Consider the following 25,739-nt stretch of genomic DNA (forward strand, 5'->3'; position numbering starts at 1 on the left):
GAAAAGGTTCTGAAACAAGAATCTATATGCTACAATCTCCCATTTCCATTTCCACACAGCAAGTGAAACAAGCCCACTGAATCAGTAAGCAGAGCAAAAAGATATCAGAAAAATGAAAAAGGACAAGAGGACTATTGACAGAATAAAGTGCTAGAATATATTTACAAAATCCAGAAATAATCCTGGTTTTTACCTATTAAACTTCATTTGCCTGTTCTATGTCATACTAGATACTTAGCTTTGTTATTGTACTTAATCCTCCTAACAGTTATAGGTGGTTGTTATTAATATCAACTATTTGTTGATGAGGAATTAAATCTGAGAGACAGTAAATTATACAAGAAATTGCACGTAGGCTGGTGTAAGGGCAAAAAGGCATGATCACACCATTACTTATCATGAGCTTCAGGGCCAATAATCTTATAACCAAAGATGGGTTAACAAAGTGTAAAACATAGAAATTACATGCCACAGAAGGCTTCGGGAATGAGAATCCAAAGACTCAAGAAGACATGGTGTGTAGTACATGCATTTTGTATGTGTTTGTGTGCAGATTGCAGCTTTGTATGGAGGTACCAGGTGTCCTTCCTCAGGAGCTGGTCACCTTATTCTTCGAGATGTGTTCTCTCACTGGTACCTGGGACTCAGTGATTCAGCAAGGCTGGTTGGCCAGAGAGCCCAAGAGAGAGATCCTTCTGTTTTCTCCTTTCCAGGGCAGGGATTACAAATATGTGTCACATCCCTGACTTTCCTTGTATGTGTATAGTGTGTGGATGTGTGTGTGTGTGTGTGTGTGTGTGTGTGTGTGTGTGTGTGTGCGCGCGCGCACATGTATGTATGCAGGTATGCTTGCCCATGCATACATGCATGGAGGCCAGAGATCCATGACAAGTGTCTTCCTTTATCACTTTTCATCTTAAGTTTGAGAAAGTCTTTCATTGAATCTGGAAGTCACTGAGTCAGCTAGGCTGGCAGGACAGCCAGCCGCAAGGCTCTTGTTTGTCTACTCTGACCTCCTGGGCTAGAGTTACAGTTGTGCAACACTGTGACTAGCCTCTGTTTGGGTGCCTAGGCTCTGAGCTCAAGTCCTCATACTTGCCAAACACGTTACTGACTCAGCACCTCCCCGGCTCCATAGGTGGATTTCTGTGTAGATAGTGGGGATCTGAATGAGGTCTCCAGAGCTTGCCTAGTAGACAGTTTGCTGACTGAGAAATCTTTCCAGCCCCTAGGAAGGCTTTTTATGCTCGCATCTGTTCAAGAGTGAAGTTCTCCTTAGAAAGGCGACTGGACAAAATGATCCTACAGATGACACGTAGACAGAGGGAGGAAACCCGCATGGCCTGTCCAGGTTCTTCCTGGCTCTACTTTGGGGCATGCCTTTCCTCCATTCGATAGAAGAGGGTCATGGGGACAGGGCAGGGGTAGAGAGTCCTTTATGGGGCCCAGGCCTGCTGAAGGGGAGGAGCCTGCTTCTGATGGCTCCAGAGGGAGGGACTGCCGCTTCCATGATTTACCTTAGAAATGGGCAAGGGAAAACTGGGAATTACTTCCAGTGCAAAGTACTCAATGAACTTAGGGTACTATTTTCTGGGCCACAGCACTACTAAGTGGCGGCACTTGTATAGGTAAAAACTCAAAGGAAAGGAAGAAGAAAGCAAGCAAGGAAGCATATTATGGAAGGTGTTATGGAAAGAGAGGATGGTAGAAACACAGAGCAAGGAAAATAGGCCAGGAAAGAGAAGCGACCTGTGCCCCGTTCAGAGCACCATCACTGCAGGGTAGGTTCCAAGAGCCAAGATGTGTGTGAGGGGACAGACTGACTCTTGTGCTGTGTAACATCCAATGTCAAGTGTGTTCACATGGTCAGCTGGCCAAAGCAGGTACCTAAAGGTCCTCTCGAGAAGAGGCAACCAGAGACTGGGAAGTAGGACTGACTCTCACAAAGCGCCCCCCCCCCCTTTAACTTAGAGAATTTTCCTCTGCCCCAGAACAAAATTATTTATGCTTCTATGTGAATTCCTATCCTCATGTTGTAAGAAGAGCTGTACAAGCTTTTTAAATAACTCCCAATATGGAAGAAATTGATATATACTTTATTTGTTAAAGCATGGTCCTAGAGATGTTAGATTTTATGCTGTTCTTAGAAGTTCAGGATGGCTGTAAAGCAGCCTTAATCAAATTTCATTATTGTCCAGGGTGATTTTAGAAGTTGATTCAGAAAGTTCCATCAGACTTTATTAACTCCTCTTCCATATGAAACCATCACAGAGGAGATGTAAGATAAATTGGTGTCTTGTAAAACGAGTCTTATAAAATGGGTCCCTACAGACAGTAACTGTAACTTACCACAAGAGGGCGCGTTGGTACTTTAAAGATCAGTGAGTTGCCGGTCAGACACCAAAGGACTGGGTACAAGCCTGCTCTTCTGCAGTTGCTAAACACTAAATCTGTAGAGTTTCCTTACTCATTTTATGGCACCTGAAAAGAATTACCAGATTTTGCTCATTAGTAAACAAGGCCACACAAATTCTTATTTTCATCAAAAAATTGCTAGTTTTTTTCTAAATTTCTGTATTCCTAGGTTAGTATAATCTATGTGTAATTTCTAGATGTGTGTCATTCATTGTCAGCAGTGAACAACGTGTCTTGGTGAACATTAAGAAAACAAGTTGTTTCCTTTTGTTATCAACAATGCAAATTTCAGACTGACGAATGAGGTTCATCTTAGCAGATGGGAGAACATTGAAGAATTATGAATTATACAGAAATTATACCAGCTGACATATTCAAATAATCTCCACACCACTCTCCTCTCTCTCCTCCCTCCCTCTCTCTCTCTCTCTCACACACACACACATTCATAGAAACAAACACACAGACACACATAGACATAAACACACACACACAGAGACACACGCACACATTCACAGAAACACACACGCAGAGACAAACATAAACATATATTCACGCACACATAAATACACATAGACATAAACATACACACGGAGAGACACATGCACACACACAGACACACACAGACATACACACACACACACACACACACACACACACACACTGTTACTTGTGTTTATGTGTATTTAGGGCTGACAACTTGGGACTGGACAACCAGGAGTCTTGTCCCTGCAGAGTACGAATTCTCCCTTCCTAAGCAGCCATGTAGTCTTGATCCGGTGGGTGGGGCTTTGTAAAACTTCCCCCTCCCAGATGGCACATCAACTAGAGTTGTCATTGTGCAAGTCTTGCTTCTATTGACAGACTCATCTGTCATTTTTAAGCCTTAATTCTGCTTCTCTAATAATCAGTGGAATCTCCAAGAATTTGTATATTGTTATCTAAAGCAGAAGATCAAAATAAATAAAAGTAAGCGAACTGGAAAATTCTCACAGCATACTAAGTTTAGGGTGATCGTAGAAGTATATGTAGAAAAATCAATTCATATCTTTTCATCCAAAGGTTGACAAAGATATTCTGTAAAGAGTTGTGCATTCCTGAATCTTGTGTGCTATAACAAAATACCTGACTATGCTGGCCAGTTTTGTGTATCGTCTTGACACAATGCTAGAATCATTAGAGAGGATCATGAGACCCAGCTGTAAGGCATTCTCTCAATGAGTGATCAACGGGGAGGGGGCAGCCATCCCTGGGCTGCTGGTCCTTGGTTGTATAAGAAAGCAGGCTGAGCAAGCCAGTCAAATGCACTCTTCCATGGCCTCTGCATCAGCTACTGTCTCCAGGTTCCAGCCCTGTTTGAGTTCCTGTTCTGACTTCTTCAATGATGGACTACATGTGGAAGTGTAATCCAAATAAACCCTTTTCTCCCCAACTTGCTTTTTTGGTCATGATGTTTCATCGAAGTAATAGAAACCCTGACTAAAACACTGAATTAGGCTACTGTTGAAGAAAAAAAAGTCACAATTTTGAAACCCCATTGGCAAGAACCTAATGGTAAATGGCATTAAGGCAGGAGTATGTGTGGAGATGGAATTATTTCACTAGCTAGGCAGTGTTTTAGAGTCAGGCTTAATTATCTCGTTTTCAAGAGATCCAGATTCTGTGAGAATGGCCCCTATTCTTTCTGTGAGAAATGCTCCTATGACTGAATGACCTCTCATGCAGCTCCATTGCCTAGGGTTTACCACCTCCCAACCTTGCTACACGAGGCACCGAGCTCCCAACATATGAACCTTGTTGTCAAACCACATTCGAACCACAGCAAGCCAAATAGGACATAACTTCTGGCTTTGTGGAGTAGATGGAAACCACCCCTCTGGCTACTTAACTTTGCTACTGTGTGTGAAAGCTGCCAGCAGCAAGCCTGTGAGTGGGCAGGGCCTGCTTGAGTTCCATTAAAACTGTATTTAATAAAACAGGTACCACACTGGATTGAGCCTTCTAGCTGTCACCTGCTGTACCAAACTTTTCATCCAGCTGTACACTCCTTCAGCAAAGAAGGGAATGAGGAGATACTGATTTTTGAGACTTTGATATAGAGCATAGAGGACCTCATCCATCCAGAGAAGAGAGGGATAGAGGAAGCATCATCTCAGTCCCAGGAAGTGTTCACCAGCGTCCTCAGCAAAGAGCCAAAGTTGCTGCAGGGACCAGGTATTTTAGGGAACGGGTTGAAACGTGTGCATAATTGACATCTAGAGTAGAGCTCTGACAGTGCAGCAAGCCCAAAGTCTATGATAATGGTCCATCCTGAGCACTAGAAGGACCGGGTTCCCTAGTCATTGATAAGAAAACCATGGACCTCTGGAAAGGCAGAACTTTGCAACAAGACAATTGTGTGTGATAAATTAGTCCCAAGAATATGCTCCCATTCTCTAAATTTAATTCCTATTTCAGGGGCAATTCCTAAAAGAACACGGGAATTTTTAATATTTTAAAGTTGTATTTCATGGTTCAAAGAAAAAGATTCCTAAGTGCAATAGAGTGACAGATGAATTACATGTTGATTTAAGAAATCAGCTAAGACTTACCATAGTCAACTAGTTACTCGATGAAAGGAAAAGAGGTTTATACACGTATTACTGCATGGTTCTCAAGTGTGACTCCAGAAAGACACTGAGATCTTTGGAAAGCACTGTTTCCCAGGCCACACTGCAGACTTGCTGCATTCGATTTCTTTGCAACCTGTGACCCAGGCATTGTCCAGTGCTTCTGGGATTTGGTAGTACCCAGGCTACTTCCAGGTCAGAGGTTAGTACTTGGGAGTTAGAAAGATGAAGGACAGACTTAATTGTTTTTTGTTTGTTCATTTTTTTTTTTTGAGGTGGGTCCTAATCTAGGATCTGCTTTCTTGAAGTCATTTGCCCCTGAGCTAGTAAAGTGTGCAACATTTCCGAGTTGCAGTTATCATCCTCATGACAGGGAACCAGTGTCAGCCTCTGGAGTAAGAAGCGAGCTGTGACAGTGTGACTCACAGGGTCTTGCAGAGACAAGCAAACATTTCAAGACAAGATCTGAAAATTCTATCTCTTTTCTTTTTCTCCCTTGGGGCAGTTGAACTAGTTTTGCTTCACTCACAAGTACATAGAATTTCACTGAAAGGAAAGCATTTTTTAAAAGCAGATATCAAATTTTAGTTTCATTCCAAACCCAGCATTTCTTGTAAAATGCCTTGAGAACTTTGAGTTCAGGTAGACTTGATGGTGTAGAGGAGCACAAGAGATGATGGATTAGCACAAGAGATGATGGATTAGCATGCCTACCATTTTCAGGCCTTAGCTGGAGAGATACCAATGATGGGTGAGGTCACAGTCCAACCTGGGCTGACTTTCTCTGCATTTTTGCATAAAGCAATTCTGTCTACTTGGGAACTGCCTTTCAATTAGGAATTCCTGCCCGGCCTTGTTTCTACATGCAGGGGTAGGTTGTTTTTCTTCTTTGTTAGAAGTGCAGCTAGGTCACAGTGAATGAGACCACATCTGTTGCTCCTTTACAAATTTACTTTTATTATTTTATCCTCTCCCTGCTTTGTCTGAACAAAGAACACCACTCCCTTTCAGTCTTGAGTGTGGAAAAACACAGGGCAACCTAGCAGTGGTGACTTGGCAGGAGACACAATGCTGAGGAGGGAACTGGCAGCTCCCTTCCTCAGGTCAAGCTCTTTCTTTTTCCTTGTAAGCAATTCTTCATCTGTTCTTTGGAGGACGCTTGGCTTTTTCCTGAACACACAAGTCTAGCGAATCCATCAAGGAAGAAGATAGTTACACAGTGCACGTTGTGGATATTCTCTCCACAGTGGAAAGTATCTGAGGAACAGAAAAGGAGACTGGCAATCATTCAGTTACTTTCTTAAAAGAGGAAAGCCAGGAAGAACAAAATTGTGAGTAGTGGAAGCATGGCTTCAGATTCCAGAGCCGCAGTGCTGTCTCCAATGGTTGTGGCCTGTAGGTCAGAGGCCACAGGCTATGTGGATTCTTAAAATGGGTCAGGTTCTTTATACATAACACCAGTTTGCAATCTAATTTAGAGTCTGCCATTAGTCCAACTAGGAGTGGGAAATCCTACTTAATGGCTCCTTTGGCTCTGCCTAGTTTCACAAAGCACACAGTGAAGGAGATAATGAGGTTTTTCAAGGAGTCAAGAGACGACAATTAGGCAGTATCATATGTTAATGTGGTTTTTCTTGGGGGTTCATCTTTGAATGGAATGAAAACTGTGAGGCCCAACCAGAAGTAGAAATTGAAGCCGTTCCTTTAAATCAATGCACATCTCTCAGAATCTTAGGAAAAACAAATATTCTAAAACCAAAACATGACTCTTATTTTTAACCAAAAAATTGTTTTCCAAGCCAAATATTAAAGCAGTGCACAGATGCTCAAATTAGTCAGAAGAACATTTGTCAAATAAAGTTGGAATGTGCGTGTGGAAAACAGGCGAAAAAAGGATTAGTTGCTTGCTACTACTTAAAAAAAAAAAAAGTGTGTTCTTCAAAGTAGCTGTACAAACTGGAAAGAAGCTCATCTCTGAGAGAAATTATTTATTCTTTTATTCTTCTACAGTAACGTCTCAAGGGATTACTTACGGGGTCAGAATAATAGCAGTATGTTAGGTGGTTGAAAGCAATTGCTTTGTACATTTTCGGGCACTTGGTATTTGTGATTGGGAAACAGTTGTAAGCCAAGAGAAAAACGTTTGACATCATGGTGTTCATAGTTCACTCCGCAGATGGGTTGCTCACAGTGACAACAGTTAGTAATGGTGCTCCACCATGTGCCAAGTCCTCTAGTACAAGTGAGAACTAAGCGACCAGCGACACAGAAGCAAAACAGCCGAGCCAACTCATGAAGGGCTTCATGAAGCTAGACGCCTTGGCGTTGTCACTGCCTTTTCCTCTAGTTAGTAGAGTGTTTAGGAGAAATTCTGGCCACTGGCAGACCTGACAAGCTGGCCTCAGGATTTTCACTGGAGGAGTGAGCCAGATCAGTTTCAGGTGCTGACATGGGTGCTTAGTGCCCAACAATCCATATTGCTTCCTTCAGCAGATGAGTTCTTCCTAGGACGTGGACTTCCCCTTGGGCTTGTTCAGTGATCTGCTGGTTTAGTCAGAGCCAGTTGTTAGGTGTCTTCTTATTTGTTTCAGAGCATCTATGTGGAGCCTGGTTTGTTAACATAGAGCCTGTTTCTTGAACCTCTCATCCAATATCTAGCTCCATAGTTTTCCTGTCTCTTCTCTCCTGCCTATTGCAACCATTGTCCTTTTAATGTAGAAATTATGATTGGTCATAAAGATGTAGAAATTGGCCAAAAGGGTGGTGCTTCATCCCTCAGATAAATAGTAGCCTCCTAGAGAAGACCAAGACCATACAGCCATTCTTGACTTGAAAGGAAGCATTGGCTCAGACAGGAGGTCACACATCAGGACTGCTCATCCCATGCCTTAAGCCCCCTCATATTTATGTAAGCATGCAGGATAAGCCCAAGATGAGTTGGAGGAACCAACCTTGGGCCGAGACCCAAAGGAGCTACTTCCATGATGAGCACATAAATCTGACCCAAACCAGATAACATGGAAGGTTTCAGTTTTCAGGAAAGAAGAAAGATACTAAAGTGATAAATAAAAAATCACTTAAGGAAGGAATATTGGGGAACCTCCCCTCAACCATTTGGTACTATGCTGGTTGGTTTTGTCAACTTAACACAAAACTGGAGGGAAGCAGAAATCTTAATTAAGAAAAGTCTGTAGGACATTTTCTTGACTAATAATTGATGTCAAATGTTCCAGCCCACTGGGGACAGTGACACCCTGGGGGTAGTCCTGGGGTGTGTAAGGAAACAAACTGGAAAATCCAGGGGGAGCAAGCCAGTTTGCAACACTGCTTTCCGACTTCTGCTTCAGTTCCTGCTTTTAGTTCCTGCCTTGGTTTCCCTCAATGGACATGATATATAAACCAAAGAATCCCTCTCTCCCCAGTTGCTTTTGGTCATGGTGTTTTATCACAACAGTGAAACCCTAACTAAGACAAGTACTCTGGATGGTTTGTGCTGGTTAATTATTGTACTTCTGTTTATTTATAAGTATTTGAAGAAATGGGAGTATTTGGTTTTCCTCCCTCCCCACTTTATGATGGAATGAACTAAAGGCCACACTGGGCAGTTTATTTTGATTCAAATGAAATAGTATCAAAAACTTTAAAATGCTAATTTATAAAAACAATAAAACAAAGATTTTTTAAATGTCTCAAAAATTTAATTAAGAGATGTTAAAGAATAGAAAATTAAGAAGATGTTAGAGGTCATGTCAGAGTTAAAGATGGATTCTGAGGGACCCAACTTTTCTCCATCCTAACCCATCCTTCTCTGACCTTGTCCCTTCTGTCATCAATCAACCTTTCCTCGGCTCTCTTCCCTAATAAACCAAACCGAATTCCTTCTTGGAGGCAGCTATGCCTCTTTGTCCTAAAGGACAGAGAGAACTAACACTAACTCTACTCTCTAGTTAAAGCCTTGTTTATGGAACTTTTCATGTCATATCAAGACTTTTTGGGATTTAACAAAATATTTCAGATCATTTGATCGGCCCACACACCAGCACTTTCTGACTTTTATTAACTAAGTGCATTTTGTACTTAAAAGCGCAAATCTCTCTATCCTGATTAGCTCTTTTATTTTGAAGTTAGGTGGAGATTTTTATTAGTTTCAGGACAAGGAAAATCATAAACTATGGCATTTACTGAACACACTGGTGAGGGTCATAGGATGATGGGTTACAGTGAAGTGGAGAAAATTCTCTTGTTGGTCTCAGATGCTGCCTGGTGGGTGATAATCTTAGCATCTGCGTTGGTGGAAGCTAGTGGTCTACTAAGAATGTACTTAAAAGATTTTACCTAGAGGTAAAGGAGATGTTAACTCAAATACAGAGGTAGCCAAGGCATGACTTTTAAGGGGAATAAAAATAGCCCAAGATAAGTTGTCTCTGAATCTGTAACATTCTTTAAAAAATTTATTCTTTGAAATGTCACATATGTACGCAATGAAATATAATCAATATGCCCCAATTTCCTCCTCCAAATTATCCTTCCCCATTTTTCCCAATATGTTTCCCTTCCAATTTCATGCCTTTATCTTTTTAGCAACTTAATTCTTTTATTTAAACCTTTCCATGCACTTTATTTTGATCATACTCTTCCCATTCCTCCAAATCTTCTCAGATCCTCTCCACCTCCTACCCATGAAACAAACCTATAAGAAAAAAAAATACCAAAACAAAGCACACAAAAACATGGAATCTGTCTTGTGTTTGGTCATCCACTCTGGGCATGGGGTCTGCCTTGGAGTATGGTTCATATACCCAATGACATTCCATTGGAGTAAACTGATCTTCCTTTTCCAAGTAGATATCAATTGCAAATAGCTTCTTGGCTCAAATGGGGATTTGTGTCTCCGTGCCCTACTTAGTACTGGGGTTTTGTCTGTTTTGAATTTTGCAGGTCTTGGGCATGCTGCCCCAGTCTTTGTGATATGTGATATCATAGATCACTTATATGTATCAGTTCTGTGCCTTGATGATGCTATTTCCATGGAGTCACCCACCACCTCTGGCTCCTACAGTCTTTCAACCTCCTCTTCTGCATAGATCCCTGAGCCTTGAAGGGGAGGGTTTGCTAAAGCCATCCCATTTGGGGTTTTAGTGCTCCAGAGTCTTACTCTTTATACATTCTTCAGTTGTCTCTGTGTGAACTATCATCTACTGTAAGAATGGGCTTCTCTGATGAAGGGTGAATGGTACTCTGGTTGACTGGTATAGTAGTATGTCATTAGGAGTCATGGAGTAGACCTCAAGTGAGATCAAAAAGTGGTTGGCTACTTCCCTAGCATTGTACCACTATTGCACCAGTGTATGCTGCAGGCAGGTTGCTGTTGTAGGTCTCAGTCTGTAGCTGTGTGACACTGATGATGACTTTTCTCTTTGGTAGCATGAAAAGTATCTTCCCACACCATGGATGCTATTTTGCTATTGTGGTATTTCTCTCCTTCCCCATTGGTTAACTGTTTCAGGTTTATTTCTTCTTTGTGTTCTCTTGGGTGTAGTTTACCTTCTCTTCAGACTGAAGTTTTCCTTCCCAGTGTCTTCCTATAGACCCAGATTGGTAGATAGACATTGTTTAAATTTGTTCTCATTGTAAAATGTTTTTCTTCCTTTGACAGTTGTGATTTGCTGACTATAGTAATGCATGTTGGCATCTGTGGTCTCTCAGAGTTAGTAGAATATCTGACCAGGTCCTTGAGGCTTCCAGAGTTTCTACTGAGAAATCAGGTGTTATTCTATAGGATTGCTTTTCTTCATATGTGAATTGGTCTTTTCCTCTTCCAGCTGTTAATATCTTTTCTTTGCTCTGAATATTTAGTGTTTTCATTATTATGACCTGTGGGGAGTTGGAGTTTCTTTTTGAGTCCAGTCTATTTGGTGTTCCATGTCCCCCTTGTACCTTGATAGAGACTTCCTTCTTTAGATTGGGGAAATTTTCTTCTATGATTTTTTTTTCTTTTCAAGAGGGGTTTTTTTGGGTAGCCCTGGATGTCCTGTAACTAGCTTATATCTATCAATGTCTTTAATCCTTAACTTTGTAAAAACCCTCCTCACTTTATCACTGTTTGAAAAGTTTAATATATGTTCTGGGAAAATGTGTTTTTTAACCCACAACTGCTGAACTGATCAGCAGTTAGCATGCAGTAACATCTGTGATCTTTGAACTTGAAACTATTTCACTGTTTCTATACTTCTCAGTCTAGTAAGTCTGTAGTTTCCTAAAGTTTAATGGAAGCTAGGTCCCAAAGTTGGAAGTCTTATTAATCCATACACTTCCTCCTGAAATACAACATAAAGTTTATAATCCCTACTTTAAAATTTATTCTGTAGGGACATTATTTTTTGTTAACTGGCTCCTAGCAACTGGATGAATATGTTTTTATTTTTCATAGGCAATGTAGTTTAACTGTGACAATTTTGTGGTGTATTAAGTATTATGGGTTTTATTTTGATTATTCCTCTCCATAGAGTAGATATAGTCAATGAAATAAAAGGTAGGGATTTATTTCAAAACCTACCATTCCTTGTATCAGAGTTCATTTGGATAAGATCTGAAAAGAACAGTGTCAATGGCAGATCCTTTTAAAAAGTAGAAGGCTAAAAGTATTTCATTTTCAGCTGATTTGTGTTATTGCTTCAAACTGTGTTTTGTTTGTAGAACAGTTTGACCTGAACACAGAAATCCATCTGCCTCTGCCTTCCAAGTGCTGGGATTAAAAGTGTGTGCCACCATGGCCAGCTGTGTATGATTTTAAAAGAAATATTTTCTGTGCCTTTGACTTGTGTTTATTCTCCTTCCTCTATTACTTATTATTTGTAAGTTTGGTTTTTCCATAGTATCCCAGAGTTCTTGGATGTTTATGTGGGAATTTTCTCAGATTTAACATTTTATTTGACTAAGTCTTTCAGCTCTTATATATAGTCTGCAAGAGGTTGTTGATAAAGATGTCACATTTAGGGCTCAGTACTCACAGCCAATTTATCTCAGAACTTTGACTAGTTATGAGTCTCTTAATCGCCAAGACATCTCTCCAGCTCCTAGGGTTTCTTTTTCGAGACAGGAATTCTCTGTAGGTTTTGGAGCTTGTCCTAAAACTCCCTCTGTAGACCAGGCTGGCCTTGAACTCATAGAGATCCACCTGCCTCTGCCTCCTGAGTGCTGGGATAAAAGGGTTATACACCACCACTGCCTCTTACTGTAATTGAAGCTCATCATTTTGACAAACAAAGCTGGCAGGTAATCCTCTGGGAGCCACCTGTCTCCACCTCAGCCAACACTGGGCTGCTGGGGATCTGAACTCAAGCCATGCTTACATGGTAAATACTTTGCTGACTATGCTTGCTTTAGCTCAAGCCTTGTCTGTGTATGATTAGCTTAAGCTCTGTGTCTTTGAAATCCGAAAGTTTCCTACCTTATTTCTACAGATAGAAGCCTTAGATACAATTGAGACATGGGGAAGGAGGTGTACATAATTATGTAGTCTTAGTCTAGTGGTCTGGTTGACCACAGTTTCAGCTCTGGTTCTGCAAGGTGGTCCAAAGAATCCTTTTGTCTTCATGGGATGAGGTTGTCAGAAAACAATTTCTCATGCTTGATTATAGGTTTAGGACAGAGACTTAATCTCTGTCTCTTCAAATTTAAAGATGGATGAGGTAGGCTGGGAATAAATGAGCAGATAGATACTCCTTAGATAATAACCTATATAGAGGCAAACAGGTCTATATAATGAGATTCACAAAGAGCTACACAGAGAGACCTTGTTTCAAAAAAAAAAAAAAAGGCAAGAAATGAGCTAAAATCCCTCAACCAGATTATCCACATCTGAACATTTGGGATATTTTAAACATGCTTTCCAAAGTGATTCTTCCATAGCCAGTTTAGTACACGTATGGGTACCAGTGAATCAGAGGGAGAGGTAAAGCCAGCATTCCTTATCACTATACTCAAAGCTCTCTGCAATTATGTATCTGTCACTCTTGTTCTTGTTTCTTTTTTGTCCCTTTGGCTATGATAAAGTGGCTCTGACAAAAAGTAACTTAGAGGACATTTCCAGGTTATAACCACCAAAGTGGTGAAGTCACAGTGGCAGGAGAAAGCTGGTCACATCATATCCACAGTGAAGAGCAGAAAGAATGAATGCACATGTTTGCTTGCTTGTGCTAAGATAGATTCCTCCACTCTTATATTGCTAAGGACCCATACTTAGGGAATGTTGCCACCCACAGTGGGACTGGTCTTTCCTAATCACTAGCTTTATGGACAAGGCCCCCAGACATATCCATAGACCAACCCAATTTAGATTAGCCCTCATTGAGACTCTTCCAACATGATTATAGGTTGTATCAAGTTGGCAATTAAAACTAAGCATTACGAGTCTGTAGCTGTTTATCTTCATGGGTTCTCCAACTCCCTGTTCTTGATGACATCACTCACTTTTAATTTACTCATATTTTTTCTCATTGACTTGAATATTGTCTCAAATTTTCTCAAGTTGGGAAAAACTTCTTTATTTAATCAACATCCAAGTGACTAGCCAGAGTATCAGTATATGCTTGTAATCTCAGCACTCAGAGGCTGAGGCAGGAGGACCTCAAGTTCTAGGCCTGACTAGATTGCAATTGAGCCCTTGCCTCAATAATAATGATTATGATGATAACAATGTCATGTTAACAAGGTAATGACTGCTTCACTGTGATGTCTCACTTGTGCCTACCAGGAGAATGAATTGCTTCTTTTATGTTCACAGCGTACTTTATTCATAACAGCTTCCTAGTATTTTTTTTTTATTATCCCAAATCTGTACTTACAAGCTCAAGTTGTTCTGAATCACAAACAGATTGTATGACCTCAAATAGCAACTGCCCCAAACTATTGAAAAGTATCTGCTTATCACAGTTAGAGTTGTTTGTAAACCTGTGCTAATAGAGATGTGAGCTCTTATAGGTCAGAGAATGCCAAGTTCAACAGTGTACCTCACCCAGTCCTGAGAAAGCATCTAACAAGTGCTCAGTATTCCCCTAAGTATCACACTACCAGTGTGACACTCAGGATATGATTTTAAAGTTTTGTTTTACTTATTTATTTAGACAGAGTATTGCTATGCAGTCCATTGTAGTGTTGAACTCTTGATCACTGTTTTAACCTGTAGAGTAGTAAGATTACAGGTGTATGCCAACAAGCCTAGTGTTGCTGTGTGGGGGTCCCAGGACTCTCAGCAGTGCAGCTCAGTATTGGAAGGACTAGTCCTGTCTTGGAATGGGAAAAGTTTTATTTCTTTGTTCATTGTCATAGTTCAGTTAAGATCAAGTGTAAGAGATACAGGACCATCTGCAGGTTAGGTCAGGGAAGTGAGGCCAGTATCTGTGCCACTTGGAGCATATTGAAATTGGCTATAAGACACATATACCCCCCTACTCTCGTTTGATTAGGATTATGGGCCAAAATAAAGTAGAAATTATGTTTCTGAAATAAAAAGTCCTCTCCTCTAAGTAATAAGCAAATGACTGGTAGAATGAGTCAAGCAGTGCTAAGCATTATAAAGAAAGGAGAACAGTGATGTTCTGGGAGGCTGTGCTTCTTGAGAGAGATAGGTAAGGACCAGATGTGTTAGAGGTTGGGAAGGGCTCTTAGAGACATCGTTGAGTTGAGAAGTGGGACCCAGCAGGAGATAGTTCCAGGGAGAGGGATTTTCAAGTGGTACAGCCTTGAGAGATGAATGTGTTAGAGTAGGGAACAAAAGAGTTGCAATGTGTCTAGAGGCCATTCAGAGAAGGATCTAGCTGAAGAAATAAGGATGGAGAGGATATGGTAGAGGGTGTGGCCAAAGATTTGCAGTACACATTTATACCAAGTGTAGCAGAGAGCTATTGGAAAGTTTTAGCAGGAAGGGAGATATCAAAATGACAAACATTAAAGAGGTATAATTAGCAGAATTCAGTGGTATCTGTGTGGTGCTTTTCATAATTTTGTATTTTTTTTCTCCTTTTTTATTTATTATATTTGTGTTTTAATTTTACACATCAGCCATGGGTTCCCCTGTCCTCCCCCCTCCCACCCCCACCTTCCCCCCATCTCCTCCCCTCCATTCCCATCTTCTCCAGGGCCCATAATTTTGAATTTTAATGCTATATAAACTGTTTAAAAATGATGGGAGTGGCTGCCAGTAAGATTCTCCTCTAGAGGTTTATAAATGTACTATGAACTGCTTAGAAGTTTTGAAAACTCTCTGGAGATATTATATATGCTGTTTTTGTGTTTATCAAAGGTCAACATCTAAATTATATTCAAAATGCCTTTGCTTTCAATGGACTTAGTTCATTCTGTACATCTGAATCTTTTGTCCTGTTTGATTCGGAGAATGTCATATTTATTTCAAAATGAGAAAACCATTTAGATACAAACATTATAAAAATCTTTATCCTAAGAAAATTACTAAGTATTTTTTAGAGAACAAATTAGTGAAGAAATTAGACACAGATAATTTTATGTCTTGGTCATCATATATACTGTTTTTAGAACTCTTTAATTTTCTCAATGGTATTTTTCATTAGTTTTAAGTGACCTATCTGCTACTGTTGAGCAAATTCAGAAACCTCTGAGAAGTATGGACTCTGATGTCATAATAAATTATGAGGAAAGTAAAATATTCTTGGGATAGAAAATAGATAATGAAGTGATTTCTAAATATATTTAAAAGAGAGACTGAGAAAAGGAAGTTCAAATATTCAAAGGTCTTTGTGTTTTTGGCTTGGTCACTGAGTAGAGGTAGAGGTAGGTACTATTGAGTAGAGGCAGGTGTTATTGAACAGAGGTGGGTGCTATTGAGTAGAGGTGGGTACTATTGAGTAAAGGTAAGTGCTATTGAGTAGAGGTAGGTGATATTAAGAGAGGAAGCCTTGTTTGAAAGTTGTTATGTCGGGGTGGAGAGATATTGGGGTGGAGAGATGGGTCTTCAGTTCAGAGCACTGGCTGCCCTTCCAGAGGACCTAGGTTTTATTCCCAGAACCCATGTGGCATCTCACAGCCTTATGTAACCCCATTAGGGTACCTATTGTCCTCTCTTGCCTCCTCAGGCACCAGGCACACACATGGTGCACAGACACACGTGCAGACAGAACATCCATACACATAAATTAAATGCTTTAAAAATTAGAAAAAAAGAAAATTCACTTGTTATTCTGGATGCTGAGTCTGGGGTTCCCATGGACATCCAAGTAGAAATGTTGAGTAAGTGATTAAATATGCATGCCTGAAGCTTTGGGGATATAGCTCAGCTGCAGTTTCAGGTTAGAGACTTGTTATCCTACAGGTAATTGTTAAATCCATATGTGGCTGAAGTTGCAGTGTTCAGCATGTGTGGGCCAAGAATGTGGTCTGGGAAATGCCAGCATTGTATGAGTAGGTGGAGCTAGAGAACCCACAGAAGAAATATTCAGGGAAACTGAAGGGATTCTATGAAAATTTTTTTCATTTGCATGTGTATGTGTATACAATGTGTGCATATTCATGGGTGTATGGGGTGAACATGTGTCAACATTGGGTGTCATTAGTCAGCATCATCATCCACATGTATATACATGTAGAAGCCAGATCAACACTGAGACAAAGTCTTTTGCTGGTCTGGAACTCCCTGATTAGGCTAGGCTGGCTGTCCATCAAGCTTCAGGGATTTCTTGTCTCAGCCACATCAGTGCTGGGATCACAAGTGCATGCCACCATGCCTGGCTGCTTTTGCATGGGTTCTGAGGCTCAAACTCTGAGCTCCTTATGCTTGCACTTATGACAAGCACTTTACCAGCCAAGCTGGCTCTCCAGCCTGGAATAATCTTTAAAATACACATACTATAATAAACTTTTTTTAAAAAAACAAAGAAAACAAAAAAGCTACATTCTAAGAAACTCAAAATTAGTAATACAGATTCCTGTAGAGTTTGTTGTGCTACCTACCACACACAAATGAAAAGAAACCATAAATATTTAGGAACATTCAATATGAAATGCTTTTTTCAAATTCCATGGCACATGAGCTATTTCCAGCACTGTGCAACTAACTACCAGTTTTCAAATGTTTCCATCACCTCTGCACACACTGAGTTATAGCAAAGTTCCCTGGTAGAAATGTTTAGTAGGATCCTGAATTGGCTGACCTTTTCCTTGTGTTGTATATATGTTTTAGCACATGACAGGACTTACTTCTTTCCGATGGTTGAATAATACTCAATTGCACAAATGTGCCATGTTTCTTTCCCTGTTCATTTGTAAATGTTCCTTCTACCTCCTGCTGTTGTGAATAAGACCAAAGGAGCACGTGTCCAGACACCCTTCTCAGAACCCTCTTTTAATTCTTCCATGTCAATATCCAAAAATGGCATTGCTGGATTGGGTAGTGATTCTAGTTTTACTGTGCTGAGGACTGCTTGCAATCTCTTTGATAATGACTGTGTCATTTTCCAATCCTAATAATACATACTTCTGTCCCACTTGCCTCACAAACACATATTTTTCTCATTTTTGTTTTGAGAGTGGCCACTCTGACAAGTGTGAGCTGATAGATCATTGTAGCTTTGGACTAGGTTCCCCCAAAGGTTCATGCCCCTTCTTCATAAGCTCAGCTGAGCTGAGGGGCTACAGCCACAGTAGTTAAGAGGATCACCACTGTATAGCCTAAAGAATACTCAGTTACTTGAAAATCTCCAAAGAAAAAGCCCGTCCCGTCTCAGTAGCTAGGCTTCCACTCTCAGTGATGCTAAGCCAGTGTGAGCCTGCTTGGAGTTCACCCTCCTTGATCCCTAGTGCTCTCTATCTAGAGATAAGGAAGGAGACTGTTGCTCTCCTCTGACACCTGTAAGGAGGATGTAATGACACAGTCCAATTCCAAGGCTGGCTTCTCCTTGAACTTCTCTCTGCTTCCCTAATTAACAAGAGCACTTCTTGTCAAGCTTCCTTGACCTACTCCTTTCATCTTCCCATGGTAGACAACCTGAGACCCAGTGAGTCCACTCATGGCCAGCATGATTTCACTGGCAAGTAGATGATGAGACCATCTTGGGGAAGAGGAGGGCATCACATCACCTGTGCCACGCCCTAGCCAAGGAGTGATAACTGCTTGCTAGGTGCTATCTCCAATCTCCTTGCCATTCACAGTCCACTTAGGTAGGGCCATGTACTCCTGTGTAGGTACTTAATTTTACTCTTTTGTTGTTGATACAATTCTTTTTGAGAAATAGTTATCCCGTTTTCCCCCTTTGGCTAGAAAAGGGGGGAAATAAGATCTTGAAGCTTGCCTTGGGCTGCTGAGGGGAACTATGTGTGCAGCACAGAAATTTGGTAAAGTGACTGACAAATCAGAGTGACTCAGGAGAAAAGTTGGAATTTAGTGTAAGAGAGCAAGGTGAGGCCAGAGACTCCATCGTGTCTGCTTGGCCACCTGGAGTTGTCTACTTCAAAGAGTCCTTTCTGCACGATGCTTAGAATGTTTCTGTCTGACATCACTTAGACTTGGACAGTGATTTGCATCTGATGGGGAGGCAGGGAGATAAAGGAGTTGTTTGGCCGGTGTGTGGTATTTAGGAGGGGAGTTTGGGTAGTGTTTCATGTAGTAACCACTTTTCAGATATAGTTGTATTAGGTGACAGTGGCTATGTTAGGTAGACTAACTTGGAACTTGGTAGCAACATTGAAACATTTGATCTGACAGGAGATTTTCAAATCTGGACAAGTGTTTTAGAAGGCTCCATCATTTGATACAATCTGTAAACAAAACATTTTTTAAAAACATGATCTCATATGACCTTTAACTCACCAGGTATCCAGGTGGAGGCTTGAATACCCAGTTCTTCTTTCTCCACTGGACAAGTTCTGGGATTACAGGCTCATACTATCATGCTTGGCTTAAACTCCACACCTTTTAGGTGATAATTGCTGGCTGATCTGAGGATAATTGCTCTTGGCCAGCTCTGCAAAAGGAGTATAGGCAGTCTTCATTTCTAGGCAGTCTAGGTTCCTAGTCACTCATTTTTTTTTTTTCTGAACTCAGGGCTCATAACACTGACAGCTGTGTTGGAAAGGAAATAATACTGGTGAGGTCTGTTGCCACTGTTGCCATCTCTGATACCTGATTGACTTTGTAGGCTATCCTGGGATAAATGAGGATGGCATTTAGCATCATATAGGAATTTGTCAATCAATAATGTTCATATACCAGGAAAGGTCCCCAAAGTTATTTCTTAGTGGGTTTTTTTTTATATGTTTATGGGTATTTTGTCTGCATGTACGTCTGCCCACCAGAAGAGGGATCACATAGGACTATAGTTACAGTCAGTTATGAACTGCCATGTAGGTGCTGGGAATTGTAAGAACAGCCAGTACTCTTAACCACTAAGCTACCCCCTATTTCTTAGCTTTGGAAGAAAGTGATGACAAATTAAAGGAATTGCTAGGAGTCTTCTGAGAAGATGCTGATGCCAACTTCTTAGGTTGTACACCAGTTTCAAACACAGGAAAAGTATTTCTGTACCTTGCATTAGGAGGTGGAATACTTTGAGATTGGCACACAAGACATATAGATGCATGGACCGGAGTAGAAGACTCAAATATAAAACCATACAATCATTGCTACTTAACTTTTGACAAAGACATGAGGAATTCAGACTGAAGAAAAGCTAACCTCTTCAACAAAGGATTCTGGGGAAACTGGACACCTATATGTAGAAGAATTATATGGATCCTTCCCTTTTCTCCAGCACAATAATCAACTCTACATGGATCAAAGACCTCAACATAAAACCCGAAACTCTGAAACAGCTAGAAGAAAAAGTAGGGAGTACATTTCAAGATCCAGGTAAGGACTTTTAAATAGGACTCTACTGGCTTAGGCAATAAGGACAATAGTTGACAAATGGGAGTTAACAGTTTCTGTTCAGCCTTGTGTATCTTTTCGTGGGATGTTTAGTTCTATGTGTTTAATTTGAGGCACCTGCAGAAGCCATGAAACTAGAAAGGGTACATAGAGGGATGTCTTAAGGGAGAGCAGGTAATATAAAACTATAGAAGGAGAATATTGGAAATGGGGAGGTTCAAACAGGTATGAGGGTGGGAGACAGGGAGGTGACCGGTTGGGGAGGACTAGTTAACCAAAGTAATGGACTTATGAAAAAGCCATATGAAAATCTACTACTTTGTAAGCCAATTGAAATCTAAATTTAGAAAACACAGTTAGAAGGGAGCTATCCATCACAGTTGGATAATGCTGTCCCTAGAAGCCATTGTTTATCAAATAAAAAAAAAAAGTGTCGGTTGTGTGTGGAAAACCTCCTTATGAGTTGCTGGTCAGGGAGGACCTGGAGGTCCCCCTATAAATACAGGCTATGTCTATTGATCTTGGTTTCCCACCATGACTAGATGATAAGACCTTGTTGCTGAAGACAACCGAATACCTTGGTTGTAAGATATAATAGAGAAAGCAAGCTGGAACTGAGCTGGGAGATTTCTCCCTGATGGCTAGCTTCCATAGTGTTAAAATGTGCTATGCAGGCTGCTCGGGGAGGTAAGGTGTCAGTGGTGTTATCCAGCTGTTAACCCTGTGAACTATAAGGCCAACCTGCCATGCAAGATGACCTGTTGGTACAATAAAAGTACAACTGTCCTCAGAGTAGATTTGAGTTCTGCTTCATATGAGGGATTGCATGTCTAGAACTATAAACCTAGTCAAAAATTCATAAATGGGCTGGAGACTTGTATCCGTGGTTAAGAGTATTTGTTGCCATTGAAAAGGACTTGGGTTCAATTCTCAGCAAACACATGACACTCATAACCATTTTTAACTCTAGTCCCAGGGGATTTGAGGCTTTCTTCTGACCCCCACAGTCACAGGCACATGATGCACAGACATAAATACAGGCTAAACACTCCTATACATAAAATAGTAAAATAAATTTTAAGAAAAAAAAGAAAAAAAACTTGGTACTAGAAAGGTCATAGGCCTCAAGGGGGAGAGAAGTCAGCATTGTTGTTTAGGTAAATTGACATGTTACCAAACTGCAGTTTAAATATTGTTTATACCCATAGAGAAATACTACTCTTGCCGTTCATCAAAGAAGCTTCTCTTCCCAGTGAACAGTGGGGAGTGCATGGCTCAGATAGTTAGGACAGATGACTGTCCAATGTTCAGCCTTAATCAAGACATTTATATAACCTGTCTAAGTTCAGGGAGCATTGTAAAGAAGGGAAGAACAGAAAAAAAGTGTACAGGCAGGGACACAGGAAGAAGCCTTGTGCAATGCTGTCCTCAGGGCATGACACAGCATTGCAAACATGATCTCATAGCAGCTGTGGTTGTCTGCCTGTTCTGCGTCTGCACAAGACTGGGCCTGTCAACAGCCAATCATGGATGGATGAGAGGCCCAGAGAGCCTTAACATTTCTACTGAACTGCTGGCAACTAATGGATTCTGGGAGATGGACGAGTCATTGCCTTGCTTGCATAGCAAACCAGTGAGCTGAAACGGATGTTCCAAACCTGGGACCACACAGATGGTACTGGTTAAAATCAGTGGACCAGGAAACAAAACATGAAGGCGCGGACATAGCAAAGGGACCTGTGGGGTCGAGTGTGCAATGGCAGGGGTGGAGAGAGGATGAAAGAAGGTAGGGGTGAAAGTAAACAGGGTGCACTGTATTCGTGCCTGCAACTGGCAAAGAAGTGTTCTTAATTAGAAAAGAATAAGTTAAAATAAGTTGATTTTACTTTTCTTCTTTTATCTTTTCTTAACTGTTATCAATCATAGGGACATTTGGAATTTCCTGGAATGATTTTTTCCTCTTTGGTATTTTGTTTGTTTGTTTGTTTCATATAGTCTAGACTGGCTTCCAACTCACTATGTAGTCAAGGATAACCTTGAACTTTTGATCTTCCACCTCCAGCATGCAGCAATTACAAGGTGTGCTCTACCACAGCTGGCTTTATGCGATGCTGGAGATTAAACCTCAGCCTCCATGTGTGCCAGACAGATAGTCTACTCACTGAGCTGTATTCCCAGACCTCCTAGAATGTTCTCGACAATACATGTGGAAACCATTTTTCTTAGAAGATAGTGATTGGGGGTGGCTACAATCAAGGATGTTTATTCTAATGATAGCAGGTTTCAAGTAAGAAACTTCATTGTAGTAATTGCTTCCAATTTAAGCTTACTCATTGACATTTCTTCTTTGATATCAGAAAGACATTCCTCTGTTAGTTTTATAGGACTGTCATAACAAAATGCCACAGGTCAGTTGGTTTAAAACAACATAAATTTATTAGCTCAGTTTTGAAGACTAGATGTTTGAAATCAATGTGTTAAAGGAGTGTTTTCCTTCTGGAACCCTGGAGGGGGGGCGCGAATCAGTTCAGTGCCCCTTTCTCAGAGCTTCTGGCAGTTGGAGTAATTCTCAACATTAATGACTAATAGATGAAACACTTCCATTTCTGCCTGTAACCTCACATATCTTTGTATCTTTCTGTCTCTAAACCTCTTCCATGCTTGGGCTCTTGTGCTTTATAGGGATAGCCACATTAATCCAATATGACTTTTATTTTAACTTGTGTACATTCATAAAATCCTTATTTCCAAATAAGATCATACTCACAGGCACTAAAGATTCATATATTTTGAGGTACAACTTAATTTATGCAAGTCTCAAAGCCAAGCTCATGGTCTAACCCCCAAAACTATCCTTGATTTTTTTTCTATTCAGCTCAATGAATATTGAAAGTTTGCTAGTTGTGTTGATGTTGTACTTATAAATAGTAAAAAGATTGAAAAAGATCATGATTGTGTGTGTAACAATCATTGTGTTAAGTCATACTTTTTTTGCATTTCATGCTCATTCCTAATTCCAAACCATTCCCATACCTCACTGACTATATTTCCTGAATATTTTTTAGATACATTCACCTATTTCTCTTTTTCTTTCTCCTTCTGTCTCTGAAGCATAGACTCTAGTATTATCTTGCATAGCTTATTATAGTACCCTTCTGTAGATTAATTTCTAAATCATCTTATTAAATAAAAAACATGGAGACAAATTTAGGGGTGAAAGCCTTAGATCAGGGAAATAGTGAAAATTTACCTCACCAACTCTGCAGCTTCCAAATGCGACTTACTTCCTGTCTACCCACGCCTTTATTGCCTTGCTGTTCTGTCCTCTCATTGGCTATCTTAGCCCAGCTACCTTACTTCCTCTTCCTACACAGTTCTGTCACTTTCTGCCTGTCTGTACAGACCTCCAGGCCTCTATGGTTGGTACTGGGATTAAAGGCGTGTCACCACCACACTTGGCTCTGTTCCCTAGTGTAACCTTGAACACACAGAGATCCTGCCTGCTAAGAGATTAAGGGCATGTGCTGCCTGACTTCTTGTTTACTTAAAATGGCTTGCTATTTCCTCTGATCTCCAGGCAAACTTTGTTAAAGCACAAATAAAATATCACCACATTTCAGCACAAATAAAATATCACCATATTTTCCCTTTTTTGTCTAATAAAAATAAAAAGTTATAACTAAGCCGGGCAGTGGTGGTACACGTCTTTAATCCCAGCACTTGGGAGGTAGAGCCAGGCGGATCTCTGTGAGTTCGAGGCCAGCCTAGTTTACAGAGGAGATCCAGGAAAGGCGCAAAGCTATATAGAGAAACCCTGTCTCAAAAAACCAAAAAAAAAAAAAAAAAAAAAAAGCTATAACTAATATAAGAAAAACTATATACAATAATACAATAACTATATACTATATATAAGCAATAAATATATCAACAATGTCTAGTCCATATGCATTTGACAAATTCAGAGAGAATATTCCATTATCTATCCTATTTTGGTGAGTCCAAAATGTACCTAATTCACTTTCTATCCTATCCTGTATTACCTACAGAAAACTATCTTATAATGTCTTTTAAACTTATACACTTTACAACTCCTTAGTGAGTTTCTTTTCTAATTCTTAACAAGGAAAATTGTTACTACAACTATCTAATCTTCAACTACCTCAGAGACCCGAGAAAGAAATAATATTACCTAGTAAAACAGGAAGTGAAAACAAGCAACTTACAGAAAAATGTGAGTTGACAGAAACAGCCAGCTGCCTGGAGAGTCACCTGAGGTCTCTCCGCAATGTTGGGGCATCATCTTAGGCCTACAGGCTTTAGACTCATTTGTGAAATAGGATATACACAAGGCCTACAGCTCCCCCTCATATTCAGTGCGAGTATTCCATGTACCAAAATAAACCTGAATTCCACCAATGTCCTGTCATGATTCAGGATTTTAAATTCTGGAAATTGCTGATGTTTTTGGAATTTGGCTTCCCATTATTCTCGGCTTGTGGGTGGTTTCATCTTGGCATCCCATTCTTCTCTGCATCCCATTATAAGCTTGTGGGTAGCTTCATTTCTTTTATTAAATGCCAGTCTACCATTGAGAGGTTAAACTCCATCAGCCTAGTTACTCCTTTAAGAATAACTGTTTCAACTACTGTTCTACTGCACATCAGAAGCCATTGGTTCACTGTCTGTTCAGCTGCCTTCGAAAAAAAGGGGCACTGTCCCTTTTCCAGATTGCAAAAGGCCACTTCAGCAATGGTGCCATATTGTCCTGGCCTCAGAGGATACCTGTTGCCAAAACTGCAGCCACACTTGTCTTGGCAAAGATTGGTAGTCATTTGTTTTGTGTCCTGTTTGTCCATTTTGGATAGCATACTGTCAGCAGTCAATGAGAGGGTACTTTGTTACCCAGTGGCTAACATTTGCCACAATGAAAGTTAACTACATATGCAGTTTCTTCAATGCCCATATCTTCTCTGAACTAGATTGGTGCTGCCAGGAGCAGACATGTCTCATAGTCATTAAAAAAAAATCTATGTTACTAAAACATTTTAAGATTCTGTAGATCTCTGAAGGGTTTGAAGATGACCCATCTATCTCAAGCTGACTCCCCACCTCAGAGCTGAGGATGGAACCCAGAGCCTTGCACTTGCTTGACAAATGCTGTCCCACTGAGCTAAATTCCTAAACCCTTTAATAGTCTTTTTCTTGAAAATCAGATATAATCCTCATATTAATTAATTTTTCCTTTATTGTGTCAAAATTGCCTGATAGAAACTTGAAGGAAGAAGGGTTAATTTTGACTTACAGTTTGGGAGTGTAGTCTAATTGTGGTAGAGAAGGCATAGTGGTGGTGGGAACAGATCTCTGCTATGCCTATTGGAGCATGAAGGTACTTTCCCAATGGACAGGGAAGCAGAGATGGTACTGGAAGTGGAGCTGGGCTATAAAGCTAAGGACCCACCCACAGTGATCCACTTCCTCCAGACAGGCCGTCCATCCAAAGGTGTTCAAACACATGAACCTCTGGGGGTTATTTCACACCTAGCAGCATTCTTCCATCAATATACATTTTAATATTGTGGCTAGATTCCATCCCACCACCCTAAATTTAAATCCTCCTTGCCTTCTGGATACTGTTAGAGTATAATGCAACAGAGTAAGCATGGTCAGTACAAGTCTGGGTGCAAGGTTGTCCCTATATGTCCAGCCGTGAATCTCCTCATGGTCCACTCAGCACTGTCTAAGCAACAGCCTCGTTAGTCTTTTTTCAGCCTTTCAAATTTCTAAGTCTATACAGACTGCTTGGGAATCCTGTTGACACA

Source organism: Onychomys torridus, chromosome 12 (assembly GCF_903995425.1).
Source record: "Onychomys torridus chromosome 12, mOncTor1.1, whole genome shotgun sequence".
In the NCBI taxonomy this organism is placed as follows: Eukaryota; Metazoa; Chordata; class Mammalia; order Rodentia; family Cricetidae; genus Onychomys; species Onychomys torridus.